At 45.9% G+C, this 18462-nt stretch overlaps 1 pseudogene across 1 annotated transcript in view; it reads right to left on the bottom strand.

Moving 5' to 3' along the window:
* The window catches only part of LOC103694056 (proteasome maturation protein pseudogene), a 32076-nt pseudogene extending 15134 nt beyond the window's left edge, over positions 1 to 16942 (bottom strand). Inside the window, exon 1 of the transcript XR_010059125.1 lies at positions 15 to 16942. The product of XR_010059125.1 is annotated as a proteasome maturation protein pseudogene (transcript). The remainder of the gene's footprint in view (positions 1 to 14) is intronic.
* Positions 16943 to 18462: the final 1520 nt, after the last annotated feature.

Genomic DNA, 18462 nt, shown 5'->3' with positions numbered 1-18462 from the left:
GCAGTTGGGATCACCATGACATGAGGAACTGTATTCAAGGGTTGCAGCGTTAGGGAGGTTGAGATCCATTGCTCTGCTGTGACCTCTTCTTCTCTCTATGTTCATCTGTATCTGCAGAGACATTTGTTGTTGGATTTAGGAACCACCCAGTTAATCCAGATCTTATATTATGGAATCTCTAAATTGATTACCTCTGCCAGGTTTCTTTTCCTACATAAGGTTACATGTTCAGAAATTCAAGGGGTTATGATGTAGATATTGTTTGTTCCCAGGAGGCCAGTGTACAACGTACCACATTCCCTTCCAATGCTGCAGCTCGCCCCTAAGTCAGGGTTAGATCAATGTACCGTAGGGCGATTAACTGCTGTATTACATGGTCTTCTGCCACTGTGACAAAATACCCAAGCAATCAACTTATAAAGATGAAAGGTTGCTTTACTTAGCCCACAGCTCAAGGTTTCAGCAATGGCCATTACTTTGGGGCTTGTGACGGGACCGAACATCATGGTAGGAACTAATGTTGGGGCAAGCTGCTCACCTCCTGGTAGCCAGAAAGCATCAGGGACAGCATCTGAGGTCCCAGATCTCCTTTAAGACTCCCAGTGAAACCCCTTCCTCCTCACTCTCCACAGGTTCCTCCACCTCCACACAGCATCACAGGCTGCTACCTAAGCTTCTGATACAGGGGACTTCGGAGGTCACAGGCTCAAACATAACTCGATCGCCCCACCTTGTGCTGAGTGTTGTTTGTGGAAAGGGACATTACCTTGGTGTCTGTCCCAGGAAATGATCGAGGAGGCATAATTCTTGCTCCCCAGAAGTTCTCAGTCCAGTGAGTCAAGAGATTGCATCTACATCATCAATTATACACCATGATTGATACTATGAAAACCTGGGAAGGCCTGTCACTCAAGAAACCTACAGTCCATGTGCCAGCTCCAATCAGAGTCATCTTTTTGTTCATGTGTCACAGAATTAGCTTAACCGGAAAATGCATGCTGTTGAGAGGAAGAGGGGTAGCCTGGGGATGAAAGAGGGTCCTTGATGGAGAAGTTTCTCCAGAGCATGAACATGTCTGTCTGAATATTGAAAACACGGAAAGACATTTAGTGAGGACCCCGCACTGGGTGTGTAATGCATTTGACTCCGAGCAGAGAGCATGGCAGAGTCAGAAACTGCTCCCCCGTGGACGGAAGCGATGCCTTCCAGAAAAGCTGTCTCCAAATTTGTGCACAAATCAACAGCTTGGACGGAGGCCAAGAGGCAAACTCACTCCTTCACTGCCGAGTTATTTAGGCATTTAATGCTTCAGGCATGAGGGGCTGTGTGTGAGCCACCTTGCGAAAGCTGTGTGCTGAGCGTGCTGTAATAGGAAAGGGCCTGGCTCACACACACAGAAACAAGCCATGCCGTTTTCATTGATCACAGACCTTTGGGCTAAGACTGGACCCTGGGTTTCCTAAGCAATTTGAGTGCTGTGGTGGTTTGAACGAGAAACATCTCCCAGAGGCTCTTGTACCTGAACACTTGGTCCCCACTGATGTTGCCTTTTGAGGAAGTTATAGAACCTTTAGGTAGTGCAGTCTTGATGGAGGAAGTACATCCCTGTGGATGGGCTTTGAGGGGGTAATGCCTCACCCTGCTTCCTGCTCCTTCTCCCCCCTCGTTCTTCCCCTCCCCATCTCCATCTCCCTCCGCCCCCTTCCTAGGTGCAGCTGAGATATGACCAGCCTTCTTCTCAAGAAGAGAAATTAAACAAAAGTCCATCAAATGATTCGAGAAGCTTCTGTCTTACAGCAGAAGTTCCTCTCTTAGCTCTAGTCTTCCACAGTTTTAGGAGACAAATCATAGATAACTTTACTCTTGAGCATCGGCACATAGGCACAGAAGGAGGCATAGTCAGTGCAAACGACCTAGACTATTGTGACTCAAAATAAGATCATTTTATTTTGTAGAGAGACTCAGGGACTCTTTTCCTTAAAGGGCACATAGTAGGTTACAAAATGACTTGGGTTTTATTTTGCTTTTTAGTTGAAATGTAACAGACATCATGAATAAGTTATTCTAAACTAGCCCTTGTCCTAAGAGTGCTATCATTTTCTTCAAAGAAAGAAATTACCTTGGGAAGAAAAACTGTAAGGAAACTGTTAAGGACTTACTGATAACCACCAAAGTTCAATGACAGTTTCTATACCCATGCTTTGGTAGAAACTTGTGGAAGCAAACTTTTGTCTTAGAGAAGTAGCTGCTGGGAAACCTGGGTGTGCAAATTCTCCATTTGCTTCCAAGGTGACTTATGTTGACTTCTGAGTAAAGACATCAATGTGCAGTCTCAGCGATGATTAGAATTGGAATAGGGGGATACTTCTAGGAGCCTGGCCATGTAGCTGACACGTTCTACCAGGGCAATGGGAGTTGATCTGATGGGTTCCCAGGTCCTCTGAGCATGTCTGTCAGCTAGACAGATGACTTCTGCTGACCTTATATAGCTCTCAAAGAAGCAGCCAGGTGCTGGCTTACATATGTAAGTATGCCCACCAGGAAAATCAGTCCTGATTCACTTTCCAGTCTCCCAGAAATTGGGGGAAGCAAATCCAACCTTTGGAGAATAGAGAAATGCAGGTGGCTAATTCTGTCCAAAGACGTCCTCTAGGAAGGTGGCACGGTACACAGTTTACCTCAGAGAATCTCTTCTTTCTTTTTCCAGACCTTACTGAGCCACACTAGTTTTGCAGTAAGCATCACATGTGGCCCTACTATGTGTCAAGCATGCTGTGCTAAACATTAGTGATGAAGAAAAGTTAACCAGTCAACACACAGTCTGCCCTCCATATCTAAAGGTTCTAAAGCCACAGATTCAACAAAATCTTGTATCAAAAATATTTGAGATCTGGCTCAATGGATAAAGACTGGCAACCTGTGTTTGATCCCTGGGACCCACTTGGTAAAAAACAGAGAACAAACTCCAAACAGTTATCTTCAGACATCCACACATGCACACATGAAAACACACACACACACACACACACACACACACACACACACACACACGGAAGCATGGGAATTAAAAATTAAAAGAATAAGGGTTGGGAACATGTGCCTTTACTGAACACGTCACACATTTTCTCTCCAGGGATTCCCTAAGCAGTACAGCATAACAGTTATTCCCATGGCCTTTACTTTGTGTCAGGTATGGCAAGTGGTCCAGAGCTTGTTTAAAGCACATAGGCAGGTGTGTATAACAGGTTCTAAGCAAACGCTGCATCATTTTGAATAAGTACCGGCAGATTTGGGTACCTACAGCAGGGAAGAGGGTCTCCTAGAATCTGCACCATGTGACGACGCAGCTGTGGTCAGTTCTCACCTTCCGCCACGTGGGCTCCAGGGATCAGGCTGGGTAGCAAGCTCCTTTACCTGTGAGCCGACATCACCATGGGTTAAGCAATGCAGTGGAAGTGCATGCAAAGGATGGGGCTGGAGGGATGGCACAGTGGTTAAAAGCACCCACTGCTCTTGTAGAGGACCCACCTTGGGTCTCCATTGCCTACATGATGGCTCAGGGTAGTTCCAGAGAACCTAACTCCTTCTTCTTGCCTCCCTCCGTGGGTACCTCCCACATACACGCGGTGCCCATAAATTCATGCAGGTACATGCGCATAAAAATAATATTTAAGAAAAAAAGAAATACGTTTCAAGTGTCATCAGAAAAAAGTCTTGAAAGATGCCCCTCCCCCGCCATGTGTATGACAGATTAGGAAGATAGAAATCAAGGTTAAAGCGAACAGCATCCTAAGCTAATAGCGAAGGAGCTAAACCTTGGCTGCAAACATTCTGAGCATCTAAAAATGCCTTTCTCTTTTGTTCCTCCTTAGAGTGGGTTGACTCCTTGGTTTTCATTGCTTCTAAAAGTATCTCCTGCACACGGTGTTGATACAGGGAGAAAGGAACCCTTATACACTGCAGATGAGGGTATAATTGAGTCCAGTTACCATTGATCCAGCTGTCCTACTCCCGGATGTAATTCTAAGTCAGCTGACCACAAACACGCTTACACTGCTTTTATTAGTCAGGGTTCTCTAGAGTCACAGAACTTATGAACTGTCTCTCTAGAATGAGGGCATTTATTGTGATGACTTACAGTCTGTAGTCCAACTATCCCAACAATGGGCAGCTGTGGATGGGAAGTGCAAGAGTCTAGTAGTGGCTCAGTCCCACGAGGCTAGTTGTTTCAGCTGCTCTTCTGCAGAAGTAGGTTCCAACAGATGTGCTGGCAAGCAAATGCAAGCAGAAGAAGAGCAAATCTTCCTTCTTCCAATGTCCTAATGTAGGCCACCTGCAGAGGGTGTGGCCCGGATTAAAGGTGTGCACCACCAACGCCTGGATCTGGGACTTGCTTTGTCCCAGGCTGACCTGGAATTCAGAGATCTCCTTGTTTCAGTCACCTGGACTTAAAAGTTTGCACTGCCTTGCCTGGGCCTAAGCTTTTCATGGCCACTCTGCCTTAAGATCTCCATGCCAAGATCCAGGTTAGAAACGTGTCTTCCAGCCTCGAGATCTGGATCACAGGTGAGTCCTCCTCTAATTCTAGATTGTAGTTCATCCCAGATATGGTGAAGTTGACAACCAGGAATAGCCATTGCGCTGCTGCATTGCCTGTGGCGCTGTTTACAGTTACCATGTTATAGACTCAGCCTCGGTGTCCATTGTAGGCTGTGGGTGAAGTCCCCATCGAGTGAAGCTCTGAATGAATATGTATTTGACATGGGCTGGCCATGTTAGAGACCAAAACCTCTGACTCAAGTTAAACTTCAAAGCTTTCACCTCCTTCAACCAGACTCAGAGAGGCAAAGCTTTCCTCTGGCCCAAACACAACTGTTTAGGGATGACTGACCGGTGTGTGCACAAACTAGCAACCGTAGCTTCCTGAGACCATTTGACCACGGGATTAGCCAACTCCTCCCCTTAATAAACAGGTTGAGGTTCCCGGATGTTGTTTGGTAGTTGGTGCGGCTCCATCAGAATGCACGCAGCTTCTCTGTCTGTGTGTCTGTCTTTTCCTTACTATCTCATCAGCCCTACTCAGGGTTCCAGAACAAAGTAGTGGACGATCTGGCAGCCCATCCACAGGCCAGTGGCTAAGAAAAACTTGGTATATGAGCCCAATGGAGTTTCATTTAGTTGTAAAGAGCAAAACTGTCGTTTCCAGGGTGGGGGAAGGGGAGAATGTATAGAACTAGAAGACATCATGTTAGGAGAAATGAGCCACACCTAGAAAGGCAGATATCATATGCTTACTCTAAGATGCGGAACTCAAGGGGGCTTTAGTTTGTTTGTTTGTTTGTTTGTTTGTTTTTTGTTTGTTGTGTTTGAAGGTAGAAGGGGAGCTGTCTTGGAAATGAGATCAGTGGAGGGAGAGAGAGGATATGAACAAGGATGTCGTGTCCATGTACCAACAGGTCCTATGGAAACGATATTTTGTGCGATACGAGTACTTTGAAATGCAACTTTAAAAATAATGAAGTTTCTCCCCACACTCGGGTATTCAATGATGTTTAAATTTAGCAGCCTTTGCAAGGAAAGCCAATATAACTCAAAGTCCTTTTTAGAGTTCCTTGAAAGTGGAAAACCAACCTTCCCCTCCCAGTCTGAGCACATTGTGCTCTTTACCGATGCCAACTGTCTTAGTTAGGGTTTTACCTCTGTGAACAGACGCCATGACCAAGGCAACTCTTATGACAACAACATTTAATTGGGGCTGGCTTACAGGTTCAGAGGTTCAGTCCATTATCATCAAGGCAGGAACATGGCAGCATCCAGGCAGGCGAAGTGCGGGCAGAGCTGAGAGTTCTACATCTTCCTCTGGAGGCTGTTAGCAGAATACTGACTTCCAGGCTGCTAGGATGAGGGTCTTTTTTTTTTTTTTTGGTTCTTTTTTTCGGAGCTGGGGACCGAACCCAGGGCCTTGCGCTTCCTAGGTAAGCGCTCTACCACTGAGCTAAATCCCCAGCCCCTAGGATGAGGGTCTTAAAGCCCACACTCACAGTGACACACCTACTCCAACAGGGCCACACCCACTCCAACAGGGCCACACCTACTCCAACAGGGCCACACCCACTCCAACAGGGCCACACCTACTCCAACAGGGCCACACCCACTCCAACAAGGCCACACCTACTCCCACAGCGCCATACCTTCTAATAGTGCCACTTCCTGGGCCAAGCATATACAAACCCTAACACCAACCTCAGATGACAACTCTGAGGAATACCAACTGGAGGCCTCCAGCCCCTCTGCCCACCTCCATGAACCTAGTTCAACATGCCTCTGATGGAGCACGTGCCCCTGCTCCTTCCAGCTAGAAGTATGAGCTCAGCTACAGCCCCCTTCCTTGCTGACCAGCCCTAGTGGTTCTAAACTTCCCCTATGGCATCCAGTCGACTTGGCTTCCCAGGAGCCCTGAATAGTCGATGTCATTCTTCTCTCCAGCCAACAAGAAGAAACCACTGGGAAAAATTAACCCGGTCTTCTTTACTGCCAATGGTCATCCATAGCAGCTTGAAGGACACTTCAAGAACTCAAGAAAAGGTCGAAGGAGATACAGGGAAAGGGAGGGCAGTGGACTGGTTTCCTATCAATGCTGTTCAGTCCTTTCTCAGGGCATGGCAAGTAGAAAAAGAAAATCATTGTGGGGTCTATTTGATGCTCATGGCCAGACTGGACCAAATGGGGGCCTGGGTCCAGCCTACATGGCGTCTTTGTTGCCACAGGCTATCCTCACTGTGTCTTCCCCACCTTGCCACACGCTGCTCCAGAATAGGGCTTCCGGGTCTCAGGAATGCTAGCCTCCTGAAGGACACCAACATCCTGGGCAAGACTGGAACACAGTAGGGTCAAGGGGTAGGAAAGCCTAGTGGACAGGCCATTTGCATCATGTGTACCAACCATCAAAAAAAAAAAAAAAAAGGTGGCCCAAAGGAGGACTAACAAGTACTGAATAAGTTTATATTTCACATGGAACCATAGAGATAGACTCTGCATTCATCTATACATGTCGACCGATTCATACCTGCACAGATTTATTTCTATTCATATATGTAACACACATAGTATCCCATAACCAAGTATGAAGAATATTTTTATCTAAAAATGTACAAAAATATCCTTCAGCCTGGTGTTCTTGTTCAAAAGAAACTATTAACTGCATTTCACCCACTAGCCATTAAGTTAGAAATTACCAAATGTGTATTTATAGGGATGATGACAGGGAACGCTAAGGAAACTTTTGAAAATTCTACTTCCTTTGAAATAGTTATAGTTTAGTTTTTTAAAAGAAAGTCGGCTGGGGCTGCAGATCAGTTGGTACAGTATGCGATACAGTATATATATATATATATATATGCCGTGACATAATGCCTTGTAAGTCTTTTGAAAACTCAGTTCCTCAAAATTACTTTCAACTTTCATAACTCCCAGATCTCTGCATGTTTATTTTGTCCACACACACGTTCAGGTTGATACCTCTTGACCAGTTTCTATATGTCAAGATGAGACCTTAAGAAGTCAGCTGAAGAGTGACATTTTTGAACATTTCAAGGTGGTACCCACCGCCAGCCAATGGCTGTTTCTGTGATCACTGGAAATTCTTTATTACAGTTTGGCCCCCATGATTTTATAAAAATAACTGTGAAAATGGAAAATAGATGTACAGAAATGAAATCCTTATGAATATAATAAAATGAAGGCCAAACCGAAAGTCATGGGTTCACTGTGGTTACCAATGTTGTGACTTGATCAGACTTGATCTAAGGGCAGAGGACAGTTAGAGATCCAGTCGTATTTTGCAGCCTGTGACAATGGAGACCTTTCCTCTGGTATAGCTTTTGTCACACACTTGTGTGAAGTGGAAATGCTTAGGAAGCAGTTGCTTTATAAGTAAACTTGCTGGTCTCCACCAGCATCTGCACAGATGGGGTACCCACGCACTCTTGGGGACACACACACACACACACACACACACACACGAAGAAAAAGGAAGCACCCCCAGGTCAGTGAAGGAGGAAGCTAGCCTTCCACTCCTGCTGTCAGGAGGCGTGTAAAGAAGGCAGGAGCTATGGTTTGGATAACGGATTCCAACCCTCATGTGTTGGGGATTGATTCCAGCCTCTGGCATTCCTGGGGGTGGGGTGAAATCTGCTGGAAGTCATGTAATGGGAGGAAGTTATATCATTGAGGGGTGAGGGAGTGTGCATGCATATGAAAGGGATATTGGGACCCTTCCTTTCGCCTCCCCCTTTTGATTCCTTGCTGTGAGGGAGGTACCTTCCTCCATTCCCATCTCCCATCCCTACGATCACAGTGTGCTGTCTCACCAGAAGCAAAAATCAATGAGACTACTCGCTCACCAAAACCTCCAAGCCGAGAGCCCAAATCAGCCTCTCATTTTTAAAAAGCTGCTATTTTGAATATTCTCCCTAATAATAGAACTTGGACTAGCAATTAAAGAAGGCCCTTTGGGCAGCTCCCTGTTCCTCCTCTTTCCATAATTCACTCACGTCTCGCTGCTCTAGGTCTAGGGAAGAGTCTTAGCACAGCCCAGTGGCTCTTGGCAAGGGACACTTTTGTCCCCAGGAGACATTTGACAATTTCTGAAGACATTCTGAGTCGTGATTTAGGATGGGGTTCATACTAACAGCTAATGGAGATAAGCCAACAGCAATATTAACTACCCTACCTAGGGCAGCCCTCGCTACCATAAATACCAGGACCCAAAATGTCAACATCAGCAGTTCTGTTGAAGAAAACACTAGTCTTTAAAGTCTACCTGTAATTCAGGAACTCAACCTCTATTAAAATTCACCAAATCCAGGTCATCTCTCTGAAGCCCCTGGACTGTGCGTTTTCCTCCCCAGTTGACACGGGATGAGTGACTACATCCATGCGGACAGAAGAGCTGAATAATTCAGAAAGACACTGAATAATCACTGTCATTTGCTGAGTGCTTCCGGCAATCTGGCCAAACACGGTTTTCAGAACTCCTGTGTATATTAGCACATCTTATCCCGATAAGAGCCCTAGGCGAGTCCGCTGTGTTCCTTGTTTTATAGACATGCAGTCTCGAGCTAAGAAAGGTTAAGGGGTGCAGTCCACGTCACGGAGCTGGGGTTGTGCTCCAGAAAGTCTGATCAAGGGGTAGAAGAAGAAACAGGGTCGATCGGCAAAAAGCTGGCCAAGCAGTCACACGAGGTATTCCCACACGAGACGCAGTGGAGGGAGGAGGTAGATGGAAAGCCAGCTGGAGCAGATCTGGTGGGTCAAGATTACAACCACAGTTTTTCCCTCCAAGATCTTAATGCTGACTCTGCCATAGAGACTGCAGTTCTGAGGACCCGGCCTTCAACATCAGGGCCCACTGCATGCGGCCCGCTGTTTAATGCCCTCACACCGTGGCTCCGTCAGGGCAGATAAACCATGGCATAGAGAGAGAGAGGCTTCTCCCCTCTGCTCACACTCCTTACGTTCTGTGAACTGAGGCTTTGCTTTGTGTGAAAGCTGCAGACGTGTGAGGGGGACAGAAAGCACGAGGCTATATTTAAGTCTGTCACAGCAGCATGCTGACCAGTAAGGCTTGTTTATTCCGACCTTTATGTGGGGTCAAGTATCACTGTGCCGTGTCAGCTGGTTTATGGAGAGGCCCTGGTTTCAAGATCAGGCTTCTGTTTGTCTTCTCTGCGGAGCTGACAGGAGGATGGTTTGGAGTCATCATGCCCCAAACATCTGTATTAGAGAATCCGCAATGAAGAGCTCCAAATGGAGTTCCGACTGTGCAAAGCCCTTGTCTGTCAATAGATTGAGTTGCTATTTTTACCCAAAGAGAAAGCTAGCAGGGGGATAAATGAGTTAAGGACAGCAGAAACTGGCCGGCCAAGTTATTTTTACATACTCGTGAAGGGACACGGGGTGGGTTTTGTTTTCTTATTAGTGGTTTTTTAAGGGAAAATCATCCTTGGAGATCTATCTCATCTCAAATCTAGATGCTCACAGATAAATTTACCCTCCTCTATTCCTCCCACTAAATAAGACTCTGAAAAGGGATGGATACTCAGGAGTTTGCCTCTGATTAAAATCCCAGGCCCTTTATATACCTTCTTATATAAAATCTGAGCTTCGATCTATACCCAGATGGGACAGGTCTTTGGAGAAGGAACTGTACCTATTGCCAATACCCACACAGGACAGTAAAAATGGTGCCAGTAGTAAGTAGTTGACACATATACTGACCTATCAATCCCCACATTTTTCTTGGTTAGTACTAAGATCTAATTAAAACCTTCCTGAAGAGTAACATTTCTATAGAAACTGACACAATTTTTTAAAGACCTAATTCTGTGAATTGCACAAACTAGACACACCTAAGAAACCACCACTCAGAAGAAACCAATAGGATGTGGGTGGCCCCGTGGTGTGGGGTGAGTACTACAGAACTGTTCATGGCTCTTGGCCGGTTTAACTCAGGGGCTATAGTCCCAGAAACTCAGCCACCGCTAAAGCCACCGGAAGCCAGTGGCTTCTAAGTTCATTGGCTCATATCTGAGAAGCAAGAAAGGGTTCCTAGAGTTTCAGAAGGGGCTGAATGGATAACTACAGAGGATGAAGACAGCCATGTTGCCCTGACAGGGTGTGTGCTCGCACGTGTGTGTGTGTGTGTGTGTGTGTGTGTGTGTGTGTGTGTGTGTGTGTATTGTGTATTATGGCAGGAACTGGATGAGGACTGAGGTGATTTTCACTGGGATTGGTCACTTTTAAACCCATGGGAAGGCCAAGCCAGTAAGGAGTCCAGACACCCTATGCATATGCCTTTGGTTTAATCAGAGTTACTGGCTTATTCATCAGAAGGGTCAGGTGTGCTTTTTGACTAGATGATGATCCACTATTGACCCCGCTCTACTGTCTAAGGCAGTGGTTCTGAACCTTCCTAATGCCCCGACACTTTAATACAGTTCCTCATGTTGTATGACCCCCAACTGCAAGATTATTTTCATTACTATTTCATAACTGTAATCTTGCAAGTATTATGAATTGTAATGAAAATGTCTATATTTATATTACATTTGCTCTGGTGGTCTTAAGCAATACCTGTGAAAAGGTTGTTTGACTCCCAAAGGGGTCTTGACCCACAGAAAGAATCTCTGGTCTAAGAGGCGCTAACTCCTGTCTCACAGCCACACTTCCATCCCCTCTCCCCACATTAGGTAACCCGCACCTCAGCTTATGACAATGCAGGTTTGGTTCCCACAGTTTTCACTTTGCACACATACTCGTGTACACTTTTACCCTGGACACATGCTGGTGTGGTGTACACTTTCACTCAGCACACATGCTGGTGTACACTTTTACCCTATACACACCTCAGTGTACACTTTCACTGTGCACACACACTGGTGTACACTTTCACTTTGCACACACAAGTGCATGCTTTCACTCTGTGCACACCCCAGTGTACATTTTCACTCTGCATATATGGCAGTATACACTTTCACTTTGCACACAGACTGTTGTACACTTTCACTTTGCACACACAAGTGTATACTTTCACTCTGCACACACCCCAGTGTACACTTTCACTGTGCTCGCACACACACTGGTGTACACTTTCACTTTGCACACACAAGTGCATGCTTTCACTCTGTGCGCACCCCAGTGTACATTTTCACTCTGCACACACCCCAGTGTACACTTTCACTGTGCACACATGCTGTGTACATTATGTACACTCTCGTGTCTGGCCTGTCACTCAGCGCTAGTGTCTGAGGCTCACCTGTATTACCGTGCACAGTTGCAATTTGTGTGTTGCAGATTTCTCGTCCTCCCAGCTCTAGAACTCCTGGTGTATGAATACGCTGCCATTTTTTTTCCTATTTTAATGTGAATGGGTTTTATGCTTCATTGAAGGTTAAAGTTTCAGGTTTGAGGTTAAAGGTTCAGGTCAAAGGCTAAGAACACAGAAAGGCAAGAGACTAAAATTAACTCCTATGAAGAGTAGACTTGGGATTACAGCTCATGCTGGCCTGATTCCAAAACCCAGGCATTGGGCACCAGGCTGTCTTGTCTCAGAAAAGCAGAGTTTGCAGGAACTTCTTCCTGTTGGGTGAAAAGGTCTTTTGTGTGAATAAACTGGGAGACTCTTGGAAGGGGACATTTGAATACTATGAGATGGGTTCTCATCTTCCCGTAACTGTGATGGCCTTCGGGCGTCTCTCTTGGCATCAAATCCACCTGGCAGGTTTTCCATTCTCTGTTACTTTGATTGCCTCTTCCAATGGGCCTGTGAGTGTCTCCAGCACCGAGGAGCCAAAGCCGGAGAGGCACACAGCACCTGAGACCTAGAGAGACCCTGAGCACAAGGCATATGCTTAGAGCCTCAGCTGTGGTGAAGGTGAATGTGTCAACAGATTCACAAGTGACAGACTGGGGTGCATGTTCCCAGTTATTTATGCATGCAAGCATTCATGGTGTTGGCCCGGCTGTCTTCCCTGCTCACATTTCTCCCATGAATAGTCTATGATGCCATTACCAGATTCCGAGCATGACTGTGTCTATGTCCAGTAAGTAGGCTAGCTGGATCCTCATTAGCACTCATAGTGTCTGCACATTTTCTAGAAGGAGAAGAAGAGGGAAGAATACCTCAAAAGAATCCTTAGAGATGCAACAACTGTTAGTGGTTGATCTGCTGCTAACCATCTGCCCTCTTCAACTGAATAGAAAGTCATCATAGAGGGGATGTTAGCCCAGCACCCAGAGGACATATTGTAGGCATCCATTTTGGCCCTCACAGAAATGACCCAATAGACCACCTGTAGATGAACTATGGGGACCTTAAGGAAGATTTCAGACCAGCTTTCTGCCCTGTGAATGGGCATAGAATCAGCCAAGGCCAAAGTCTGAGATTATCTGGTGGGTTCACCGGTAATTATGAAGCAAATGCAGTTTTCTTGAGTTAGTGAGCACAGCTTGTTAAGGTGACAGAAGGCCCTGGCTCAGCTAAGGTGGGAACCAGTTGTTTCATTTACATAAACACTATGGTGGTGCCCAGGCACCCTGCCAGAAGGACCCACCTGTGTCTTGTGGTGTCTGGGGAAATCCTTGGCTTCTCTCCTCTGTCTCCCCTAAAAGGTGGGAGAGCCTGCTAAGAGACCACTGGCATTTGTCTGAAGCTGCCACTCAGATCTCACACTTTAGAGCAGATAATTATGAGGAAGTTTAGAAGTCCTTTCAAAATTCCTTTTCCCAGGTCACTTTGCCAGAGACCCTGATCCTGTGAGTCTAGCTAGGACAGATCTGATGATGCAGGTGACCGCAACATCATCCTTACAAAGACTCAACGTCATACATCAAATTCCAGAATACTGGGAGCTGCGCCAAGAAACCAGACTTCAGCAATCAAGAGATTCCACGATGAGAACAAAGATGAGAGAGGGGTTGGGTGTCTTCAAGGCCCTGCCTCTGCCTGTGTTTTAGGTTTGGGTCCACATTCCAGGCCTTTAGAATGATGCTTTCTTCATTGTGTAAACATGTTCAGATTGTTTTCTAGTCACTTGCAACCAAACATGCCTTCAGAGTTTGGAATTTGAGTGCTCGAGAGGCAAGACACAGAGCACAGGCTTCATTTCCCCATATTCCTGTCTGCAACACAAAAAAACACATGAACCCCAATAGAGGCATCCTGGGCCATGTTGAGGAAAACAGGGGCCCAGTGGTCATGTGTGGCTACTGACTGTTGCTGTCTTAATGGAGGTGCTGGGGATGTAGTGACCATATAGAACTTGGCCCTGAAACTCACCGCAGCTCAATTCTGTCTGGAACGACTGCAAGTTTATTTACCCAGATCCTGCAGCTCCATATTTCTGAGGTGGGACATTTACATGCAGCGATATCAGTAAGTGGCTGCCACTCTGTTCTTTGATACTCTCTAGCCGTGCAGGAGTCTGCTATGGCAAGCATTGGTTCTTAGGTCTCGGAGACATCGCGAGCTACTGACTGCTGGAAATCTCCAGTCTCCAGAACTCAACTGCAGCTGCAGGTAAGAAGACACTGCACTGTCACCTGTGGCAGCCTTTAGGGATCTTGACTAAGGTAAATCTGGATCCTTAGCGTGTCACAGAAGAGGACTTCCAGGATGTGGCAGTAAGAAGCAGTGCTGGCTTTTACTAGAAGAGATTTTAATAGAGATCTGAAGCGTTGTGTATTAGGCTTCTGCAAGAAGAGTCCTGCTTTGTTATGTGTGCCCTTGTGATGGCTCTTAATGTTTTATCCTTTTTTTTTCCTCTCAGTACTTTAATGCTGTGAACATCAGACTGCAGCAGAGGCAACTACGAGAAGCGCATCCGTGGTTCCTGCACGGCGCCCTGCATCACAGCAAGCCCAGCTTATATTCCATCAAGTGAGGCTCGCCCATCAGTTCACTCTGTGATGGATCCTTAAGAATATCCTCAAAACCAGTGGTCTCATCGTTGCCCCTCAAAATATCCAGCAAGAGGTTTGAGCTCGGAAGAAACGGAAGACGCTGAACCTGTTGCACTGCCTTGAACTCCATCTGTCACTTCAGGGGAGCAAACACACCCTGGATGTTCCTCAGGGTGGAAAAGTTCATCTTGTCCTGGTTGAGCTGGAAATTTTTTTCTTGAATAATTCAAGAGGGTGACTGGGCAAAAGTTCACTTTGCACACAAGAAAACCCTTTCCGGAGAAGATCATGACTCTCAAAGGGTCCACTGGCTGAGAGTTCTGCAACTGGAATCCTGTCCTTCAGCTGCGACCCAAGGCCTCTGGCATCCATCTTGGAAACAGCTCTGCCTTAATGCTTTATCTTAAAGGGACTAAGGAAGAGGCCCTGGGGTATTCCCTAGTGCCCTATAGGATAACCGATGAGGTGAAACCCCAGCTCACAAGGCTCACATGGGAAGAAGCTAAGATATCTTTACTGTAAACAAAAGTTTTTGTCTTGTCTGTTGAGAGTCCCAGAAAATACCTTGAGAAGGAAAAAGGCCACAGGGTCTAAGTGTGGGTCACTGCTACTTTAATATTCTTCCTCATATAAAGGGGATACCATGTCTGAGGCAAATGTTAATTACACTGGAGTTATTGATTGGCAGCTGGTCAGAGGAGTCTTCAGATTGAATGGATCCTTCCTTTCCCATGTCTCCTTAATTTTCTTTCCATCTCATTGGGGTCTGGCCAGGAACACCCTGGAGCATGGAAGTCTTGGATGAAGCCCTGTCAGCCTGCCCCTGAAGGGAGGAGGCAGAAGCCCCTTCTCTGCATGAGATCATCCCAGTGTCTTTCCTCCTTTCTTAACCTCAAGGAATTGTCATAGAGATTTGAAGGTAAGGGTGGGCTGTAGGGGACAAGTCTAATGCCTGACATTTCTCCCTGTGGGCACAGACCTTTGAAACAAGGATAAGTCAGCAAAATAGGCCAGGCCCGATGCTGGCTTTCAACCCTACTACATCTGTCCCCCGAGGCAACAAACAGCCGGATAGCCTGACTGCTTTCAGAAAGGGAAGAACCAGGAGGAATGAAGGAGTGAGGGGGGCTGCAGAGACAGAGAGGAAGGACATAGGTTAAGTCTTCAAAGCCATTACCTTGATGCAAGATACCGGGTACCTTTCTGTGTGACGGAAGTACGTATGTGTCATTAATTCACCGGCTTCCTGTCTGCATCACTGGGTTCCCAACACTCTCTGCCTTCTATTCCAGGCACAGCAAGTTCCAAATCTGAGCAGCTGTCGTACCTCGCACAGCCAAGCCTGCAATGTGCAGAGGAGGCCAGCTAATCCAGCAACAGGAAGATAGAGGTCAAAGGGTGCCACACGAGGCTCTTCATTAACTGAAGAGCTGACAAATTTATGAAAATCGTGAATCAGTTAATCCATCACTCACGATGATTCATAGCTAATTAACACCAGGATGGAGCCTGACCCTACTTTTCATCTCCACTAACTCTGAGTACCCATTTGCAGGCCGAGCTCCAGGGTGGAAGATGGACTGCATACTGTTAATGGGGTCCAAGCCAGCGCAGTGAGACAAGGCTAGCGGAGCAGGTGAAAGGAACCGGCTAGTCATGGCGGGACTTCCTCAGAGGGTGCATGTGCACTTTAAACTTTATATTATGGGAGATGGAGATGGTTTAGCGGTTGAGAGTGCTTCAACTCTTACAGGGGACCAGAGTTCTGTTCCTGGTGTCCACACCAGGAGCTCACATCTGCCTGTAACTCCTGAGTATCCAATCCCTACATGCACCTGCACTCACACATGTGTGTACACACCAACACACAGGGACACATATGTATGTCATTTGAAAGAAATAAAGTAAGTCTTTACATATTGGAAGTCATGGCTGTCTCGAGTTCTTTCAGGTTGTCATTGCCTCAGTATTGTTTTGAGTATAAATTAGCCTTTGTGATTCTAGAAACAACACTCATTTCGACAGTTTCCAGTTCTTTGCTTGGTTCCCCAAAGGGATCAACTGGGTAGTTGCCCTGTTCAACCTATAAGACAGCTGCCCACAATACACTTGCTGTCCACTGACCGCATGCCTCATGTGTGTCTCAGGTATGCTGCAGTGACCCCCTCAGAGACAAAATTACGTCCTCATGGAACTCACTATGGCTTTCCCTACTAGGTGTGTCCAACATTCTGATATTAGAACACAACATATTTATACAGAAAGCTCATATTTAAGAATTACCCAATTGAAAAAAACTTTTAAGAATAATCTCATGCTTTAAGTAAGTTTATAATTCACAGTTATATGGGTCCGATGTGGCCCATGGGCTGCAGGATGAACATGTCTGCCTAGAACCCACCAACTAGAACTCCTCTTAGGAATTCTGCTAGGAATCTACTAGACACTAGTTAATAATAAAGTTAGTTCATTCTCCTCTCCTTTCTCCCTTCCCCCTTTTCTTTTCTCCCTCCTCCCCCCCCCCCTCTCTCTCTCTCTCTCTCTCTCTCTCTCTTCCTCTCCTTGCTAGTTGAACATGTGTGTGACTGATGGCTCCTCCTCTCCACAGACCCTGTGAAGCAAGTTGCCCTCCCCTCTCTAGGATCTGTGAGCTGTGCCCTGCTTTTATAACATCGTGGATCTTGTTGAATTTCTTCCTCTGTGACTCACCTGACTGATATACCCAGATATAACCCTTTCCTGGCCAGGGTTTTCCTGGAGAGTGGCTATCTTGGTAGGAATAAACTAGACACTGTTAAATTTAAAAAAAAAAATAGCTATAGGGGCATCAACCAGTATAACCGAGCTTGCTTTGAGAGGCCCATGTGATCACAGTATTACACACTTGTTTAATTGGGTTTAGAATTGCCTGAAGGGTGCACCTATGGTCTAGGCTGTGAGGGTGATTTTAAGGAAAAGCTGTTGATGGAGAAAGATCCAGCGTGAATGTGGGTGGCCTCGTCATGCTTGGATTGAGTAGAAAAGGGAAAACAGGGAGCCATGTGGGTGTGCATATTCCCAGATCCATACGTTCTGATCGGGACATATGGGAAAGCAGCCTTATGGTCCTGCTGCCACAGCCATGATACTCCTGTTCTGTACATTAACCATGATGGACCAGGCCACAATAAATCCTCCCTTAAGTGGTTCCTTGATAAGTCTTGGTCACAATGATGAGAAAAGCAACCACTATAGATGCTTTGTTCAGATCACTCTGAAGGTTTGGGGATGCTATTTGGTTATGTTTCTTCCAAGGATTACAATAGCACATACAGCCATAAAGACTTGTTGTCCCTTTTATAATATCAGTAAAATCTGCTAACTATTGCCTAGATAATCAATATTTTGGATTGGGGTGACCTTGTCCTCTCAGGACGCATGGCAATGTTTATGGTTTTGATCACCATGGACAAAGGGACGTTTCAGGAATCTCGTGGAGAAGGATCTGGAGCTCTACTAAATGCCCTATAATAAAGAATAATGCAGTGTCAATAGTGCAAAGCTGAGAAACTTTGGGCTGGATCTATTTACTCTCGTGGGGTTGTAAAACATTCTACTCTAAGGCCATCGTTCATGTTTTATTTATTAGCTAGAATAATCATATAAAGGAAAACCTTCGTGCCCAACTATTTGGTTTCCCTGAGGTAGAACTCATGTAGTAAATGTCAGTAAATGCTTCAACTTTCACTAGCCAGTTTCCAAAATAATGAGGCAGTTCCCTCAGTTCTTCTGGTAGTAAGCAATGGACTTCATTTTCTTTTAAGAATCACTCAACTTGGAATGGGAACATGTCAACTAGACATGCTTCCCTTGGTCTGATAGCTACTGGTGCCTAAACTATCCTGTCTGAAGAGTGCAGCCTACCTGGTCAGTCCCTGAGTCTTCCTGATGTGCCCATGCACCCTAGCCTTCTTTGCAAAGATTGCTTGTATTCAGAACTAACTAGATGCTCTAATCTCATCC

This window comes from Rattus norvegicus, chromosome 17 (assembly GCF_036323735.1).
Source record: "Rattus norvegicus strain BN/NHsdMcwi chromosome 17, GRCr8, whole genome shotgun sequence".
Lineage (NCBI taxonomy): Eukaryota > Metazoa > Chordata > Mammalia > Rodentia > Muridae > Rattus > Rattus norvegicus.
This window is presented reverse-complemented; position numbering and strand designations above follow the sequence as displayed.